The following is a 14,229-nucleotide window of genomic DNA, read 5'->3' as shown; positions in this document are numbered from 1 at the left end:
TACAGCTTCTCAGTGAAATTACTGTACTAGCCAGCTGTTTAGGATTAGGCTCCATTGAGTGGCTCCTGCACCGTTCCTGATTGGAATGTAGCACAGGCCTGGCAGCCCTCCTCTACAGTAGGAGGCTTTTAAATCTTTTATGCATCTTTAGGCTCTTTTGTAAGACATAGCAGGCCCTCTGCTAGCAGCAATCATTGGTTGTATTGTAGTATAGGATATATCCTTTACCAAACAGAGATATTGCCTATCGCAGCGGTTCTTAACCTTTACTGTGCAACGGAATCCTCTAGGAAGCTTTCTGGAAATGCTAATGTCTATGTTTCACTGCAAAAGTTCAAACACTGAAATTTTTAAAAATTCCTTTGAATTTATTCTGAAAATTCTAAAGTTCAACCGCAATTGAGAACAATTGTATATATTATCATTCTCTAGTCCTGAGACCCTGCATGGGCATTACAGAATCTGGAATCTTGTCCCATTTAGCTAGATGGATTTCACAAAAGCATGTACATCTATTAGTAGAATATTTTCTGAGAGAAAAAAAAATATATTCCAAGAACATATATCCCAAGTTGCTTTGTTCTGCTGATTTGTAAGACACACACGCCCACACATATAAAGAAAACTGATACCATTTTCTTTTCTCACCTTTCTTTACTAGTTCCTCCAAATATTTAGTATTTACTCATACATTACTTTCCCTATAGCATGCTTCATTTTTCTAGGTATCATGCCCAGAGGCAATTAAATATAAAATGATAATACACTGTAAAATATTTTATAAAATGTTGCCTCAATATTCTGAGTTTACAAATATTCTGGGCATAGCTGGACAGAGAATCTGAAAAAGAACATGTTTTTAATATCAAGGATCAAGTAGTTCAAATATGTTAAAACTACAAATAGTGTAGCTACTTACAGTGTGGTTTAGTGAGCAGAGCACTGGAGTAGCATTAGGAATATTGACTGACAGCTACCATCTACCTCCTAAGATACCTTGGATAAGTCACTGCAATCATCCATCTGCATGAGGCTCACTTCTTCGGGTCCATTTTGTGGAGCTACCAAATGATCAGGCTTCAAAATAAAGGAGACTGGGAATAAAAAAGAAAAGTATAGATGGGGTGGTATTAATTAAGGGAGAGTAAGTCTTTGTTACTAGCCAAATAAAGTTTAGTGCTCTGTTAAAATTTTTTGTTTAGAATTAGAGAAAACACCATGGACAAATCCACTCTTGTTTATGGACAAAAGAAACAGAATCATGATGCATAACTGCATCTTCATTTGCTCACAATTGGTTGAAACTTTGTGTTGGCTCTTTGACCACATACGTGGCAACTAAAGGAGCTATTTTGAGAGAAATATGGCATCATAATCACAAATAAAACTGTCCTTATCATTCCATCTTGTGTTTTATTTTATGTATGTATTTATTTATTCTTACATAAAGCATTTGTATTTCAGAACATTTTCTTAAGACATATTTCTATGCAGTTCAAAACCACAATGAGATACCATCTCACACAAGAATGGCAAATATTAAAGAGTCAAGAAGCAACAGATGCTGGCGAGGCTGTGGAGAAATAGGAATGCTTTTACACTGTTGGTGGGAATGTAAATTAGTTCAATCATTGTGGAAGACAGTGTGGCAATTCCTCAAAGATCTAGAACCAGAAATACCATTTGACCCAGCAATCCCATTACTGGGTATATACCCAAAGGAATATGAATCATTTTGTTATAAAGATACATGCACACGTATATTCATTGCAGCACTATTGACAATGGCAAAGACATGGAATCAACCCAAATGCCTATCACTATTGCTTCACAATAGCAAAAACATGGAATCAACCCAAATGCCCACCAATGATAGACTGGATAAAGAAAATGTGGTACATATACACATGGAATACTATGCAGCCACAAAAAGGAACAAGATCACGTTCTTTGCAGGGACACAGATGGAGCTGGAAGCCGTCATCCTCAGCAAACTAACGCAGGAACAGAAAATCAAACACCGCATGTTATCACTTATAAGTGAGAACTGAACAATAAGAACACATGAACACAGGATCAGCGGGGGGAGCAACATACCCTGGGACCTGTTGGAGGGGTAGGGGGAGGGAGAGCATCTGGAAAAATAGCTAATTCATGTATGATGGGCTTAATACCCAGGTGACATGTTGATCTGTGCAGCAAACCACCATGGCACATGTTTACCTGTGTAATGAACCTGCACACCCTGCACGTGTACCCTGGAACTTAAAAGTTGAAGGAAAATAAAGAGATATTTCTAGACATTTAATGATCTGGTCAAGGGTGTGAGCATTTTAATATTTGGTCTATTTCGCTATTTACCATAACATTGCTTTTAGTAATATCCAGCTCCAATAGACAACATTGAATAGACAAAATGACATCTAATTTATTTTTAAAAATTTCGATGATTTATTTTGCTTGAACATTTTTCAAATGAACATTGTCAAATAAATACATTGAACATTTTATCATGTTGTTTTACTAATTGTATGTCACTTTTTGTGACTTTTCATATTTTTGCCTATTTATTGACCAGTGAATTAATTGTTTTCCCCGTCAAATATTCTTATATTGTTTTTAATTTTTAATTTTTGTGGGTTCATAGTAGTTATATATATATGTATGGGGTACATGAGATATTTTTATACAGGCATTCAATGCATAATAATCATATCGGGGTAAATGGGGTATCCATCACCTCAAGCATTTATCCTTTCTTTGTGTTACAAACAATCCAGTGTATACTCTTTCAGTTATTTTTAAATGCACAAGAAACTGTAGTCACCTTATTATGCTATCAGATACTAGATCTTATTCTAACTATATTTTTGTGCCCATTAGCCATCCACCTTCACCCTCCTTGACTACACTTCCCAGCCTCTTGTAACCATCATTCTATTCTCTATCTCCATGGGTTCAGTTGTTTTAATTATTTTTAGCTCAACAAATAAGTGAGAACATGTGAAGTTTGTCTTTCTGTGACTGGTTTATTTCTCTTAACTTATTGAATTTCAGTTCCATTCCTGTTATTGCAAATGACAGGATCTCATTCTTTTGTACGGCTGAATAAGACTCCATTGTGCATATGTATCACATTTTCTTTATCCATTCATCTGTTGATAGACACTTAAGTTGCTTCCAAATCTTGGCCATTGTGAATAGTGCTGCAATAATAAACATGGAGTGCAGATATCTCTTTGATATGCTGATTTCCTTTCTTTTAGGTATATACCTAATAGTGGGATTGCTAGATCATATATTTGTTCTATTTTTATTTTTTTGAGAAAGATCCAAACCGTTCTCCACAGTGGTTGAATTAATTTACATTCCTATCAACAGTGTACAAGGGTTCCCTTTTTTCCACATCCTCACCAACATTTGTTAATGCCTGTTTTTAGGATAAAAGCAATTTTAACTGGGGTGAGATGGTATCTCACTGTAGTTTTGGCTTGCATTTTCCTGATGATCAGTGATGTTGAGCAGATTTTCATGCCTGTTTGCCATTTGTATGTCTTTGTCTGAGACATGTCTATTCAGATCTTTTGCCCATTGCTTAATCAGATTATTGGATTTTTTCCTGTTGAATTGTTTGAGCTTCTTATATATTCTGATTATTAATCCCTTGTCAGATGGATAGTTTGAAAATGTTTTCTCCCATTTTGTGGGTTTTCTCTTCACTTTGTTGATTGTTTTCTTTGCTGTGCGGAAGCTTTCTAACTTGAAATGATCCCATTTGTCCATTTTTTCTTTGGTTGCCTGTGCTTGTGGGATATTACTCAACAAATCTTTGCCCAGTCCAATGCCCTGGACATATTTCTCCAATGTTTTCTTGTAGTAGCTTCATAATTTGAGGTCTTAGATTTAAGTCTTTGATCCATTTTGATTTGATTGTTTTATATATGTTAAGAGATAGGGGCCTAGTTTCATCCTTCTGCATATAGATATCCAGTTTTCCAAGAATCGTTTCTTGAATAGACTGTCCTTTCCCCAGTGTGTGTTCTTGGCACCTTTGTAGATGAGCTCAGTGTAAATGTATAGATTTATTTCTGGGATCTCTATTGTGTTCCATTGGTCTATGTGTCTGTTTTTATGCCAGTACCATGCTGTTTTGGTTACTATAGTTCTGTAGTATAATTTGAAGTCAGGTAATGTGACTCCTCCAGCTTTGTTCCTTTTGTTCAGGATAGCTTTGGCTCTTCTGGGTCTTTTGTGGTCCTATTAAATTTTAGTATTGTTTTTTCTATTTCTGTAAAGAATGTCATTGGTATTTTGGTAGAGATTGCATTGAATCTGTAGATTGTGTGAAAGGAAGATATCTTGGGCCCCCAAAATTATTAAGGAAAACTCAAGCTGGAAACTTCTTAAGGCAAACCTGCCTCTCATTGTATTCAAAGTTATCCCTCTGCTCACTGAGATAGATGCATATCTGATTGCCTCCTTTGGAAAGGCTAATCAGAAACTCAAAAGAATGTTAACCGTTTGTCTCTCACCTGTCTGTGACCTGGAAGCTCCCTCCCCACATCAAGTCTTCCTGCCTTTGCTTTAAGTTGTTCCGCCTTTCCAGTCCGAACCAATGTACTTCTTATATATATTGATTGATGTCTCATGTCTCCCTAAAATGTATAAAACCAAGCCATGCCCAACCACTTTGGGCACATGTTGTCAGGACTTCCTGTGGCTGTGTCATGGGCATGTCCTCAACCTTGGCAAAAATAAACTTTCTAAATTACCTGAGCTCTGTCTCAGATTTTCTGGGTTCACAATTGCTTTGGGCAGTATGGACATTTTAACAATATTAATTCTTCCAATCCATGAACATTTAATTTTTTTCCATCTTTTGGTGTCCTCTTCAATTTCTTTCTCTGTGTTTTATAGTTTTGTTTGTAGAGATTTACTTCTTTGGCTAAGTTTATTCATAGGTATTTAATTTTATTTGTAGCTATTTTATATGGGATTACTTTCTTGATTCTTTTTCAGATTGTTTGCTGTTGGCATAGAGAAATGTTACTGATTTTTGTATGTTGATTTTTTTATCCTGCAACTTTACTGAATTTGTTTATTGGGTCTAATAGTTTTTTGGTGGAGTCTTTAGCTTTTTCCAAATATCAGATCATATCATTTGAAAACAAGGATAATTTAACTTCTTCCTTTCCAATGTGGATGCTCTTTCTTTCTTTCTTTCTTTCTTTCTTTCTTTCTTTCTTTCTTTCTTTCTTTCTTTCTTTCGTATTATTGCTCTAGCTAGGACTTCCTCCATCTTTTGCTTTAAATCAAGTTAATTTAAAATGATTTGGGATTCTTTTTTAGAATTTTTGTTCATAAAAAAGAGAGTGATTCTTTAGATAGTAAATGTGTTTATTCTTTACTTTTCCTGGTAGAATATTTGACTTCTCTAATCTACTAGTATCACTTTATTATCCTCCAACTTTTTTTTAGAATAGTTACTAATTGAATAACGTAGAAATTTGACAAACTGATTACCCTTTCCTCAGATCATCAATAAAGATGTTAACTAAAAGCCAACAATGAAATCTTTCTTTAAAATTAATAAACCTTTATTTTTTTAATTTTATTTTTCCATAAGTTATTGGGGTACAGGTGGCATCTGGTTACATGAGTAAGTTCTTTAATGGTGATTTGTGAGATTTTGGTGCACCCATCACCCAAGCAGTATACGCTGCACTGTATTTGTAGTTTTTTAACCCTTGCCCCCCTCCCACTCTTCTCCCCAAGTCCCCAAAGTCCATTGTATCATTATCATGCCTTTGCATCCTCATAGCTTAGCTCTCACATATCGGTGAGAACATACAATGTTTGGTTTTCCGAATAATAGTCTCCAATCTCATCCAAGTCACTGTAAATGCTGTTAATTCATTCCTTCTTATGGCTGAGTAGTATTCCACTGTGTGTGTGTGTGTGTGTGTGTATCTATCTCACAATTACTTTATCCACTCATTGATTGATGGGCATTTGGGTTGGTTCCACGATTTTGCAATTGTGAATTATGCTGCTATAAACATGCATGTACAAGTATATTTTTCACATGATGATGACTTATTTTCCTCTGGTTAGATACCCAGTAGTGGAATTGCTGGATCAAATGATAGTTCTACTTTTAGTTCTTTAAGGAATCTCCACACTATTTTCCACAGTGGAAAATAGTACTAGTTTACATTGCCACCAGCAGTATAGAAGTGTTCCCTGATCACTGCATCCACACCAACACCAACATCTACTGTTTTTTGAATTTTTTATTATGTCCATTCTTGCAGGAGTAACGTGGTATCGCATTGTGGTTTTGATAGGCATTTCCCTGATTGTTAGTGTTGTTGAGCATTTTTTCATATGTTTGTTGGCCATTTGTATATCTTCTTTTGAGAATTGTCTATTCATGTCCTTAGCCCAGTTTTTGATGGAATTGTTTGTATTTTTCTTACCAGTTTGTTTGAGTTCATTGTAGATTCTGGATATTAGTCCTTTGTCAAGATGTATAGATTGCGAAGATTTTCTCCCACTCTGTGGGTTATCTGCTTACTCTGCTGACTGTTCCTTTTGCCGTGCAAAAGCTCTTTAGTTTAATTAGGTCCCAGCTGTTTATCTTTGTTTTTATTGCATTTGTTTTTGGGTTCTTGGTTATGAAACCCTTGCCTAAAGCAATGTCTAGAAGGGTTTTTCCAATGTTATCTTCTAGAATTTTTGGAGTTTCAGGTCTTAGGTTTAAGTCCTTAATCCATCTTGAGTTGACTTTTGTATAAGGTGAGAGATGAGGATCCAGTTTCATTCTCCTACATGTGGCTAGCCAATTATCCCACTGCCATTTGTTGAGAAGGGTGTCCTATCCCCACTTTATGTTTGTAGTTTGCTTTGTCAAAGATCAGTTGGCTGTAAGTATTTGGGTTTATTTCTGGGTTCTCTATTCTGTTCCACTCGTCTGTGTGCCTATTTCTGTACCAGTACCATACTGTCTTGGTGACTATGGCCTTATAGTATAGTTTGAAATCAGGCAGTGTGATGCCTCCAGATTTGTTCTTTTTGCTTAGTCTTGCTTTGGCTATGCAAGCTCTTTTTTGGTTCCACATGAATTTTAGAATTGTTTTTTCTAATTCTGTGAAGAATGATGGTGGTATTCTGATGGGGATTGTTGTCGCTCTTCTGGGTCTAGCCACCCAGTGAGTCTACCTGGCTCCGGGCTGGTACTGTGGGTTGTCTGCATAGAGTCCTGTGATGTGAACCGCCTATGGGTCTCTCAGCAGTGGATACCAGTGCTTGTTGCAGTGGAGGTGGCGGGGCGGTGCAATGGACTCCATGAGGGTTCTTAGCTTTGGTGGTTTAATGCTCTATTTTTGTGCTGGTTGGCCTCCTGCCAGGAGGTGGCGCTTTCCAGAGAGCATCTGCTGTGGTAGTATGGAGAGGAACTGGCAGTGGGCGGGGCCCTAGAACTCCCAAGATTATATGCCCTTTGTCTTCCACTACTGGGTGAGTAGGGAAGGACCATCAGTTGGGGCTGGGCCTAGGTATGTCTGAGCTCAGACTGTCCTTGGGCGGGTCTTGCTGCAGCTGCTGTGGAGAATGGGGTGAGATTCCCAGGTCATCGAGTTGTGTACCTAGGAGGATTATGGCTGCCTCTGCTGAGCCATGCAGGTTGTCAGGGAAGTGGGGGAAAGTCGGCAGTCACAGGCTTCACCCAGCTCCCATGCAAACCGAAGGGGGTGTCTCATTCCTAAGGTGCCCCAACAACAGCCGCCAGTCCTTTCCAGGCGGAGAGCTACACGGGCTTGGAAACCTGCCCCAGGCTACCCGCCTCCCAGCTGCTAAAGAAAAGGGCTTGGTTCTTCCCCTGCTGTGGAGTCTGCACAACGGATTTGCACTGAATTCTGGCCAGGAGGCTTCTTAACCCGTTCAAATTATTACAAAGTTCAGCTAGAGATTTCCTTCTCCTTGTGTAGTTTTACCCCCTGCTCCTCTCCTGTTGGATCCCTGTCGTGCCAGGCAGGAATGGCTTGCTAGGGGACCCAGCGAGCTCTCAGGGCCTTTCTGCTGCTTTCTCTACCCGTGTATTTCCCTCGGCTCTCCAGATTGACTCAGCTCCAGGTAAAGTCGGAAACTTCTCCAGCAAACAGACCTTCGGCTTCTCCAGTGGGGATGTGTGTTTGGGAGGGGATGGTCTCCCTTTCCCACTTCCGCAGTTGGGGCACTCACTGTTTTGGGGGTGTCTCCCAGGTCCTGCAGGAGCAGTCCACTTCCTGCAGAGGGTCTGTGGGTCCTCCCAAGATTGCTGGTTTGTTCTTGCAGTCGATCTAGAGCTAAAATTTGCAATATGAGTCCCCACCTGCTGATCTGTCTGGAGCTGCAATCTAGTCCTGCCTCCCGTCTGCCATGATCTTGATTTTTAAACTATGGCCATTCTTGCAGGAGTGAGGTAGTATCTCCTTGTGGCTTGAATTTGCATTTTCCTGACAATTAGTGATGTTGAGCATTTTTTCATATGTTTGTGAGCTGTTCGTATACCTTCTTTTGAGAATTGTCTATTCATGTCCTTTGCCCACTTTTTTTTTTTTTTTTTTTTTTTTTGAGATGGAGTCTCACTCTGTCACCCAGGCTGGAGTTCAGTGGCACCATCTCGGCTTACTGCAACCTCCGCCTCCCAGGTTCAAGCGATTCTTGAGCTTCAGCCTCCAAGGAGGTGGGATTACAGGCAGGTGCCACCACGCCCAGCTAATTTTTTTTGTATTTTTAGTAGAGATGGGGTTTCACCATGTTGGCCAGGCTGGATTCACTCGAACTCCTGACCTCAAGTGATCCACCTGCCTCAGCCTCCCAAAGTTCTGGGATTACAGGCATGAGCCACCATGCCTGGCTTCTTTGCCCACTTTTTGTTGGGCTTATTTGTTGTGTTTGTTTGTTTGTTTGTTTTTTGCTGATTTGTTTGAATTCCTTTTAGATTCTCGGTATTAGTCCTTTGTTGGATGCATAGTTTGGGAATATTTTCTCCCACTCTCTGGGTTGTCAGTTTACTCTGCTGATTATTTCTTTTGTTGTGCAGAAGCTTTTACTTTAATTAGGTCCCATTTGTTTATTTTTGGCTTTGTTGGATTTGCTTTTGGGTTCTTAGTCATAAATTCTTTGTTGAAGCCAATATCTAGAAGAATTTTTCTGATGTTATCTTCTAGAATTTTTATGGTTTGGGGTCTTAGATTTAAGTCTTTGACTGAATCAGTAATTTACAAAATTGCAAACAAAAAAAAAAGTCCAGGACCAGATGGATTCACAGCCAAATTCTATCAGATATCCAAAGAAGAAGTAATAGCAATCTTACTGAATCTATTTCAAAAGATAGAGAAAGCAGGAATCCTCCCTAAATCATTCTGTGAAGCCAATATCAACCTAATAGCAAAACCAGGAAAGGAGATAACAAAAAAAGAAAACTGCAGACCAGTATCCCTGATGAACATAGATGGAAAAATCCTCAACAAAATATTAGCTAACTGAATCCAACAGCGTATCAAAAAGATAATACATCATGATCAAGTGGGTTTCATACCAGGAATGCAGGTATGGTTTAACATATGCAAGTCAATAAATGTGATACATCACATAAACAGAATTTAAAACTTATATGGTTTATTTTTAACATTTAAATCTCTGGTATGTTTTAATTTATTCTGGTATATAGTACAATGGATTCAATTTTATTGTTTTACAAATATAATCATCCACTTACTCCAGCACTTACTGAAAAGTCCATCTTGTCTCCATTGAGACAAGATTCCATTGAATATATTTTTAAGTTTACTATTAGTCTATCTGTTCACTCTCTAATAATACAGAACTATACTTAGAGGGCACTATGTTTTAATATTAGATAATACCTTTACCTTATGCTGTGAAGTAATTTCCATGATGTCTTTCTTGCCCCTTTCCATTTTTCTGATTTTCAGGATTTTTTTCTTCTTTTTTTCTTTTTCTTTTTCTTTCTTTCTTTTTTTTTTTTTGTGGCTCTTCTTGCTTCTTGTAATCAACTTATCCTACTCTGGAAAAAATTATGAGAATTTTTTGTAGTGAACACATTTCATTTATAAATTAATTTACGGAGAATTGACACAGTGAGTATTGAGCTTTCCTATCCCAAACAAGGTAAGTGTAATTCCATTTGCTCAGGTTTGTTTCTGTGTCTTTCAGGAGTGTTTTATAATTGTCTTCACATAGGTGTTAGATATGTACTGCTAAATTATGCCTAGGTTTTCTGTTATTATTACTGTTATTATTTTTACTACTATAAATGGAGTCTTTGCTTCCATTTTATCTTCATTAGGTTATGCTGCGTATGTATAGGGACAAATAATTTCTCTATGTTCACTGAATTCTGTTATTTCTGTAGTGTTTTTTCAGGGATGCTTTGAGGTTTTCAAGGTATTTAATAATTATACCTTCTGCAAATACAGTTAGTTATATCTCTTCCTTTCTAATTCTTATGCCTATAACTACTTCATATTGGCCATTTGAATTGGTAAATACCTTCACTACAATTATAGACAGGTGTGGAGATAGGGGGAATCTTTTGCTTTTTTTTATTTTGCTGGGAAATCCTTGAATGTTCCCCCACTTAAAAAGATGCACCACCACTATTTTTGTTCTTGCTTTGCCAAAAGAATACCCATTTCTTCCCCAGCCTTAAGTAACTAACAACAAGCCCTCTTTCTCACTGTAGCACTGAGGGTGGCTGTCTCTCGCCTTCTGCAAGATGGATGTGGAGAGAAATGCCCACCTCATCATCTCCACTACCAGGGATTGTAGCTGGGAATTAACCCGGGCACCCAATGGGAGAAACAGTGTCACCACTCCCCATTCTCTGGCAGAGGCACATCCACTCAACTGTGCCTTTATTATTTACCCTTCCCCCACAGTCCTTCCAAAACCAAGATTTTCTTCTTCCTTTTTTTTTAAAAATAATTTTATTTTAGGTTCGGGGGTACACGTGCAGGTTTATTATATAGGTAAACTCATGTCATGGGGGTTTTGTTGTACAGATTATTTCGTCACCCAGGTACTAAGCCTAGTACCAATAGTTATTTTTTTCTTCTCCTCTCCCTCCTACCACCCTCATACTTTTCAAAAGAACATGTTAGATTGCTCTGTTGGGCCTACTCACACAAAAGATTGATCTCTCAAATGCTTAACGTTCTTCTCTCAGTTCATTCTGTCTCCTCAACTTGATCAGAAATCAGGGACACAGGTACCCATACATGTTAAAACAACCAAAAATAGGCCTTGTACCTCAATTTTTCCATGAATACAAATACCTTAATGTGAAGAAACCCCGAGTTTTTATAAGTAACATATAATTGGATTGCAGTGGTGGCATGAAGTCCAAAAGTGAACAGATATGCTTTAGATGATTTATTACTGCGACTTGTTGCTGAGAGTTTTAAATCATGCAACAGAAAATTATTTTATTCTCTGTAAAAATCATAGACAAGATTAGAAAAACTGTTCCAGTAACCTAAGTCAGAATAAATACCTAACATTTATCTCAGTGGTATGTGCCAGGTACTCTACAGATATTTGTTGATCGAATAAATGCATGAGTCCATATATATGCCTGTTTCTAAGTGAGAGGCTTAAATTTAATAACAATATTTCAATAGCATTTTCTGTTGTATGCCAATTTTCATATGATCTTCACAAGATTGATCGGCTATAGATTTGGTATTTAATGCCCTGCTTTTTCTACTATGTCAGTTTCTAAGAGTGTGTGTTTTGTGTTTCATTTGCTCTATTCCCTGAGCTAACTTCCTGCTTTGATAATGGTGTTTTGTTCTGTTGTTATTTATTTTATTATTGTTTTTAATGAGGGGAGAGTACAACTCAATTCAGAGCTGTTACAAAATTTACCCTGATAAGATTTTTAAAAATTACATAAAGCATTAAGAATGGTAAAGTTGACTGGAAAATTTTTTTTTAATGTTGTTTATCCATATCCAGAAATCTGATCCCAAAAGAGAAATCAGTCCAGAAGATTTTGCTTGCCTCCTTTATGGAGCTATCTCTTTTTACATGAAGGAGTAGCTTCTATCAAAGAGATACTTTTAGATCAAAGCCCAAGGAAAAGAGCTCAGGATATTCCTGGGGTGGTTCCCAACCAGCTTGACATCATAGCTGTAGGGGAGTCATTAACTGCACCACGTTCTTCATATGGCTTTAAATTCCCAAAACTAGGATTGTTTTTTCCTGACTTTCTAGAGTTCTCAGTCATAAGCTGCTTGGATATGATAGATTTCAAAAGTAATCATAGGGCGCATATTCTGATTTAAACACTGAAACATTTTCCCTGCAATTAGTATTAGTTGGACCTGCTCATGCATTATAAAAGCTCAGACATGAAGCGTCTGGCAGTCACATTCCACTTGCTGCAGAATGACCTTTCTGGTCTATAAAGTGTAGGAGCCTAAAGCATACATAGGTCTCTGACCTGGCCAGTTAGGGACAGAGAGACAGAACTCAGATTGGTGTGAGATTTGGGTAATGTGGTTTGAGGATACATTTGAAACAGTTCTGAGGGAGGTGAAGGAGCTTAGATGCTCAAGTACTCAAAGCAGTTACCATGTTCATGACCTTCCACTTCCACTTGTCTTGAATACATAGCTTTAGTATGCCTAGTAAGTGTGCTTCACCTTGAAAAACAGTATGTAGACTCTGACTACAGCCTTGACCTTGATCACCACACAGAGCGAGCTGTGGGAGTCTGCAGTCCTGTGAAAATACAGCCAATGAAACCAACAATAATTTGGAATGGTCATCTAGGTTCTAGGTTGCTAGAAATTTGAGACAAGGTAATTTAAAGCTGTTATGCTAAATGATTGTATCATCTGTTATCATATTGCACAACATCCCATGATTATTTATGCAATTATACAGTAATCTGCCTTTTGAGAGACATGGAACCTTAGCAAATTACTTAGCCTCTCTGATGTTATTTTTTGCTTTGTAAAGTAACTCACATAACAGACCTGTTGTGGGAATTAAATGATAAAATCCACTACATCTGATTGACTGTAGTTGTCTTGTCTTTTTTTTTTTTTAACTTCTTGGTGAAATTCTAAGATATACCTGCTATGTGTCTGTGGGTGGGGTAGCAGGAGGCACTAAGTAGCTGAGTGAGACAGCATAGATGAAAGTCAATAAAATTTGTTTATTTATGATTAATAATAAACCATGTATATTTATAGGTTTTAGGGCCTGAGAAAGCTCAGGTGATAGCTATATCACTATAGGTGGGATCTTCAGAATATGGGAGATACTAGTTTTATTATATTTTGTAATTATCAAGCTACAGCTGGAGTTCTGTATTAAAATTAGGACATCATATTAAAAGAGCATGTTAACAAATTTTAGCTGACATTTAGTAGGCTTCTCACACAAATCATCAGTTATGGGGACTCACTCCAGTCATTCCAAGAATGGAGAAAAGGCTTTCCTCCTTAGGAAGCATCTTATAATCAAGAGGTAAGGGGAACAAAACCCTACTGTCCTCCCAGACAAACCCAATCCCCCTGTTCCAAGTAGCGGCTATCCCCATCCAGCTGACAACCACTAATGCAGAGGATGATCAATGCGGTAAGGAGTCTCTAAACCATCTCACTGTTAATGATTGAGGGATTTAGGCTTTCCACTAAATAAAGATTAAAGGCAGACATCATAGCTGTCAGTAGGGAGAGAAATTGTGTTTCTAGACATGGTAGAGTTAAGATCATTGGGAAGAAGTTATATAAAGATAAGTTTTTGTTCCAAATAAAGTAGGTTACATCCAACAATGAACTTTAACATTGCAATGACCTGGAAATATTGTGAACCCCTTTTCATTAAAAGCGTTCCAGGAGAAGCCAGATGGTTACCTGACAGTAATACTTTAGAAGGAATGACACAGTGAATAGGAGAGTCAATTAAATGACCTTCAATAACCCTTGAAACACCGGGAAACTGTGATTTGTAAGATTAACTATGTTCAGTCTCTTACTCTTCTCATAGATACCAAAATATGACTTTGTAATTCAAGTGCCATTATATATATATCTTGGAGCGGTAAGATTGTACATTACAACTGTACCGAGATGAGTAGTTAGAAATGTTCTTATTATTGAAGAGTTTAAATCCTCTGTCTTAAATTTGAGTGAGCTAACAGCTCTTCAA

The 14,229-nt window shown here is 37.6% G+C and overlaps 1 protein-coding gene across 1 annotated transcript in view; it reads right to left on the bottom strand.

Annotated features, from left to right (window-relative positions):
* Window positions 1–825: 825 nt before the first annotated feature.
* Window positions 826–14,229, bottom strand: part of LOC134730975 (uncharacterized) — a 98,354-nt gene continuing 84,950 nt past the window's right edge. The window contains exons 6-7 of the mRNA XM_063606770.1: window positions 9,918–10,072; window positions 826–1,094 (exon numbers count right to left, since the gene is read on the bottom strand). The gene's annotated coding sequence lies outside the window, so the exon portion shown is untranslated. The remainder of the gene's footprint in view (window positions 1,095–9,917; window positions 10,073–14,229) is intronic.

The sequence above is a fragment of the Pan paniscus genome, chromosome 7, assembly GCF_029289425.2.
Source record: "Pan paniscus chromosome 7, NHGRI_mPanPan1-v2.0_pri, whole genome shotgun sequence".
Taxonomy (NCBI): Eukaryota; Metazoa; Chordata; class Mammalia; order Primates; family Hominidae; genus Pan; species Pan paniscus.
This window is presented reverse-complemented; position numbering and strand designations above follow the sequence as displayed.